This window comes from Octodon degus, unplaced genomic scaffold (assembly GCF_000260255.1).
Source record: "Octodon degus isolate 3935 unplaced genomic scaffold, OctDeg1.0 scaffold00006, whole genome shotgun sequence".
In the NCBI taxonomy this organism is placed as follows: Eukaryota; Metazoa; Chordata; class Mammalia; order Rodentia; family Octodontidae; genus Octodon; species Octodon degus.
Window position 1 is genome coordinate 34120114 of NW_004524582.1, and position 6434 is coordinate 34126547.

The 6434-nt window shown below is 40.5% G+C and overlaps 1 pseudogene; it reads left to right on the forward strand.

Moving 5' to 3' along the window:
• The window catches only part of LOC101576405, a 14651-nt pseudogene that overhangs the window by 446 nt on the left and 7771 nt on the right, over positions 1-6434 (forward strand).

Here is a 6434-nt window from a genome sequence, read left to right on the forward strand (position 1 = left end):
TTTCTTAGTTGCATCTTTCCCTGGTTTTGGTATTAATATAATACTTGCTTCCAGGAATGATTTTGGGAGGATTGCTTCCTTTTCCATTTCACGGAAGAGTTTGAGGAGTATAGGGACTACATCTTCTGTGAATGTCTTGTAGAATTCAGCTGTGAATCCATCCGGACCTGGACTTTTCTTTGCCGGTAGGTTTTTAATTACATCTCTTCACAACTGAGCTTTTGAGAGAAAAAATTAGAGATATATGGGCTAGGAGGACAGCCAGTATTTTGGCCCTAGCCCTCACGGTCAACGAGGACACAGCACAAAAGAGAACCTCTGCTGTACATGTTATAACTCAGTGAGTCCCTGGTCTTCTGACCAAGGAAATTGTGGGAACACAGAGGAAGGTGATCAGTGGCCTATAGTTTGCCTAAGGAGAGTCACCCAGAGAGAATAATATCCTAAGCTTTTGCAGCAAGTAACTTGGTGAGGCAATGACTATGACTCATCCAGATGCTGACATTCACAGAAGTACTAAGAGGTGCTTTGCATAGTTCCAAGGTAATTCCTGAGGTGACTTAACTGACCTTGATATATAGCAAAAAAAAAAAAATCCATTTTAATTAATCTAGGTCTCACTTTAACTTAGTCTTAAACATCCAGCAGAAAAGTGTAACCACAAGAAAGAAAACTCTTCAGAGTCCTCCAATCACAGCTCCTCCAAATTCAAGTGAATATCCACTGATTCAATTACAAAAAGAGAAAAGGTGTGTTGCTGGGAGCAGCCAAGCTAGTGATCCAAGCCAAGAGCATGGAGTGCCTGAGGAGTGCCCTAAAGGGAACCCTAGGTGAACAGGTGTTCCAGCCTGGGAAATACGGGCATGCGCGGTATGCTGGCTGTTAGGCAGGGGGTTCACCTGGCACCAATCTTCTAAGTGTATACATAAATGCACTGCCATGATTATTCAGTTTCTTTTCCTCCCATTTGGAGGGAGGGCTCCACATGACCTTGGTTTTCTGTATATTGTCCTTATCTTTATTTCTTCAACTTCTTGGTGTCCTTCCCCCCAGGACTTTGAGAGCTGCACTGGACTTGGCAAATTGATCTATTTATAGTTTCCCTAATTTCAATTCCTTTTTGTTACTAGGAAACTACCCATTTCCTTTAGGTTCCGGTTCAATCCAATAGATTTATTATATTTGATTTTTTTTTTGTGCAGAGTCTTACTACAGCTTAAACTTGTGGTGATCATCCTGGTTTTTTTATCCCTAGCACTGGGATTACAGGGGTGCACTACCACACCTGACTCCATCACCAGCTCAGTGTGCCCAGGGGTGATAGTTAACTTTTAATTGCATTTTTCTTTTTATTTTTCTATAGAATTATTTTTTTGTTAAGCACTGTGGTTGGAACCCAAGGATCTTTTGCATGCTAGCCATGTACTAGACCACTGAGCTATACTCATCATCAAACTTCATAATCCTATATACTCCTGCTATATTTTATAAACAATATTTAGAAAAATATGCATCTTAGCCTATCTTGTTTTTTGTTGAGATAATTGTCATGTTTGAAAATGTCTTGTGGTAATATTAAATGAGTTTTAATTAATTTCTGTTGAATAAAACATCTTTGGGTTAGAGTTGTAGCTCAGAATTAGAGCACTTCCTTATCAGGCATGAGGCCCTGGGTTCAATCCCTAACATCACAAAAAATAAATCTTTCGCAGGGAATTGTTTTTAAAGATTATATACTTATATATGTAAACATTACAGTATTCACACGAAAAACTACTAAAGAACTAACATTGTTAGTGTTTTTATAGAGAAACAATTTTTAACATTGTTTAGTGTGTTTTATAGAGAATAATACAAAGTAAAAACGATGAGATAATTTATTTGTGTATGTGTTTAAAATGACAAGATATTGTTTTATTGTTTTGCTTTGGAGGGGTAGTGTAGTGACTGATACATTGTATATCTTGTGTTAATATCTGTTCCTTACATTCTATCTGTTCCTCTAAGTAAAACACTGACCAATACAGGTAGCAGTATTATATTTGATGTGGCTTGTGTCTGGATGTCCCCCAAAGCTTCATGAAGTCACAGGTGGGGCTTTTTCAGAGGTGACTGGATCTTGAGTTTGTGATGCTGGATTAAGGATGAGTGATTACTAAATCACTCCACTGATTAGCTGGACAGCACCCTAATCCTGGTCACCTAGGTACAATGTAAAAAAGGCAGAAAGATGCTGGTAAGGTCCCTCTCTTGTTGTTTTTGCTACCTTGTGGAATCCGTGAACTGATCTCTGCAGTGCTCTTCTGCCAAGATACCCTGCCTTGGAGCCAGCAGATTATGGATGGAAACCTCATTAAACTGTGAGCTAAATAAATCTTTCCCCTTTAACTTTGGGTGTCTGATATTTTGTCTCAGAACTGAGAGAAAAGTAACTATGACACTATTTAATGTATATCTTTTTCTTTTTGTAGTAATAGAAATTGAGATTTTTATAACACAAAAATCTCTTTGAAGACATTGATATAATTTAACTCTGAAATCAATTCTTGCTCTGCCATTATTTCTAATGCTTGTGTAAAACTGTGTCATCCGTTGCTGCTGTGTCAGATCTGCAGAGTCCTTCTGTACTAGGCAGGCAACCTTCATGTCAACTTTTCTCAGAAGGCTAAGAACAGTGACATGGTAGATGCTTGAATCAAGTGTAGGTGAAGGTGAAGGGGCCATTTAGGTTTGGTGTGTGACAGGAAGTGGGATCTAGCTGAGCATTGTGAATCCCTGGAGTATAGCTTTGGGTCTATACCTTGCCTCTTTCTCCCTCTTTCTCTTTTTGTTTTCTGGACACCTCAAAGTGAGCAGTCACTTCTGCTACATGTTCCCGCTACCGTGATCCTCTGCTTCCACCCAAGGTCAAAGTGATGGAACCAGCTGAACATGACTGAAACCTTTGAAAACATGATCCAAAATAAATATTTCCTCTTGTAAATTGCTTTTTTTTTTTTGGTGGGAGGACATTTTGTCACAGCAACAGAGCTGAGTAATACAGATTGATCATTCATATATTACTAAAAGAATGGAATGAAATAATGTAGGATAGACATGGGCTAAAGGAAAAGGACAGCTTGCTCCCAGGCACACTGGATAAGCTAAATGCTGACCTTCCTTGACCTGTGTACCTAATGAATCTGAGGGCACACTTCCATTATGTTTTGAGTATTATTCTGTGAGAACCTCAGGTTATTTGAGGATAAGATGTAAGCAAGTTATATAACTGATGAATGTGCAGAACCTGTGCCCCCAGGGTGCTCTGAGCCAGCAACAGAGTCTGGACATATTGGCACATGCCTGTAATCCCAGAACTGGGGAGGCTGAAAATAGGAGGATCACCACGAGTCCAATCTGTGTAGTGTGACCCTGTACCAAATAGACAAAATGAAAAACAAAAACAAAAAACCCAAAACCTCACATTGCTGCACCTATTGTGCAGTTGACAATAGGACAACAGGGGATTCCTTATCACCAGTATTTGGATTTTAAAATTTACAGAAAGTTCAAGAGAGCTGTTAAAGACTATGAGCTGTTAAGATTATTATACGAAGCTCTTTTACTCTGGATATTTTTGAAGGTATTGGAGACTCTTATGAAATGGTTCCGGAAAAAATTAGTGAAGGGCATTGTCTGTCCCACACAGTATCAAATCTGGGGGCATGAATATATTTAAGAATGTGAGGCACAGGCCCATATAAATTTAAATGCTCACCCTGTTATTAATGTCAATTCTGATGATATATTTGGTACCCAAGATGATTCTGGGGTACAGGTGGGCCTTACAGAGGTAGCAACTAATCAAATTAAATTGTAAGGGGCTGGTGAAATAGCTCACCTGGCAAGCACAAGGACCCAAGTTTGATCTTCAGCCCCGCATGCCATGTGGTCTCACTCTGGATCCAGGGTGCGCCATCTCAGCCCTGGATGCAGGGTGCCTGCAGTGCAGCTCTGGAACCAGGCGTGGTAGCACATGCCTGTAATCCCAGCACTCTGAAGGTTGAGCCAGGAGGATCTCTGTGATTGGAGACCAGCCTGTGGCCTACAAAAGTGAGCACAAGTCCAGCCCAACCTGCATAGTGAGACCGTGTCTCAAAAAAATAAAATAACTTTGGTTAATTTAGTTGCACATAATTGCCATGGAATTTTTAACCTCTTGCATATGTGTATATATCTATTTCATGGATTTCATTTCTTTCCTTTGTTGGACATTCACAGTTTCTATCATTTTCCTACACTCCTCTATTTTTTATCTGTATCTTCTCTAGAGTCATTGAGCAAGTCTTTCATTTTGATCACCATCTCTTCTCTATAGCCTCATTCATTTTTTTAAACTTCTGGTGCTATCATTTCAGAAAATTAAGGTGGTGGTTTCTGATTTTCTCTATCTTGTTGTACCCTGGACTTGCCCTAGATAAATAGGATGTTTGGAGTTGCATTGTGCTTGTGTGTCTTATAATTTTCTATTTTTTATGTATGTATGTTTATTTGTTTGCTTGTTATAGGGTCTTGTTACACACTTAAGACTGTTGTGAGGGCTGAGGAGATAGCTCAGTGGTCTAAGCACCTGCCTGGCAAGTACAAAACCTGAGTTTGGTTCCTGGGCATGATAGCTCATGCCTGTAGACCCAGTGCTGAGGCTGAGACAAGAGGATCCCTGAGAGTCCAATCTGTGTAGTGAGACACTATAACAAATAAATTTTGTGAAAAAAGGTTCGGGCCAGCAAGATAGCTCAACAGACTTAGTGCCTACATAGGCAGACCCAGGAACCAGGCTTTAATTCCTAGTACCATATGCTGTGCCAGCCCTGCCCCTGGGCACACTGAGCTGGCCACCAAGTCCAGTCATCGTGGTGCATGTCTGTAATCCTGGTGCTGGGGAGGTTGAAAACAGGAGAATCACTACAAGTCCAATCTGCATAGTGAGACCCTGTATCAAATACATAAAAAAAGAACTCCTCTGATCTGTGTAGTAGGACTGTGTATCAAATACATTAAAAAATGAGACCCAGGGAGATGGCTCAGTAGAATAAGCTCTTCCATGGCGAGCGTAAGGGCCTGAGTTCAATCCCCAGTTCTTCAAAGAAAAAGGGGGACCCAGCCCAGGCCTGGTGTGTGAGTGAGACCTTCCACCATGTTCTCAGGACCACTGAGGACTCTGCCAGACCCAGTCCAGGCCTGACATACAGGCCTGATGTGAAACTGTAGCTGAAGTCCCTGCAAATAGGCTAGGTGCCAGAACCACCCAGCTAATCCAGGAGCAGAACATCTTGCCAGAGGGACACAGCAGGTTCACATCCACAGGCTGTAGCAGGAAGAAGTTAAGCACAGTGGCCAGACCCAAGCCAGGCACACTGGGACAAATTCAAACTTCATAGATCCAGACCCGAATTTTGGTAGGTGCTAAGATAATAACTGCACCAAAGCTCTACACCAAAGCTCTACACCAAAGGTCAGAGGACTGCGCTATACAAAATGACAAAGAGGAGCAAAATGCAATCTCAGGCCCTGAGCCCACCCAGAACAAATGCAGGAGACACTAGCATAAAAGAAACTGGGAATCACATAGTTGAAATCTCTGAATTAATAGCATCTAAAGTAAAGAAATAACTGCAGAAATGTATAGAGGAAATCAGGTCAGAAATAATCTCTGAAGTAAAAAAAGAAAGGATAACTATAATGAAAGAATAACTGCCTCTAAAGAAGACACTGTTAAACAAATAGAGGAGAATAAAAAAATGATGGGATCCTTGAATGAGCAATATAGGAAAGAAATAGATCACATGAAGCACAGTCAAAGAGATGTAGTGGAACTTAAAATCTCAATCACAAGCTGTAAAAACCATTTCAATGAAAGAGAAGATAGAGTTTCAGATCTTGAAGACACCTCGCAGCGAGTGAAAAGTTAAGAACAGTTCTCTTAAAAACAACTAGGATGCAGGGAAAAAAACAATTCAACATCTGCAAGATGATGGAATGATGAACAATGTGAGACTAATAGGCATCAATGAGAAAGAAGGAGTCAATACAAATGATATAAAAAGAATTTGGGCAGAAGTAACAGCAAAAAACTTCCCCAATATGGAAAAGCAATCTGGCATTCAGTTAACTGAAGCATATAGAACTCCAAATAACATCAACCCAACTAAAAACACACCCAGACATATAATAGTCAAGGTCCCAGAAATCCAGCAATATACTAAAAGCTGCTCGAGAAAAGAAACAGATCACATTGAAAGGAAAACCCATCAGAATAATGGCAGATTTCTCTTCATAGACCATCAAGTCAAGAAGAGCATGGAGGGCTGGTGAGATGGCTCAGTGGTCTAAAGCACCTACTTAGAACAAGCTTAGCAAAGCACAGGGACCGTGGTTCAATCCCCCAGCACCAC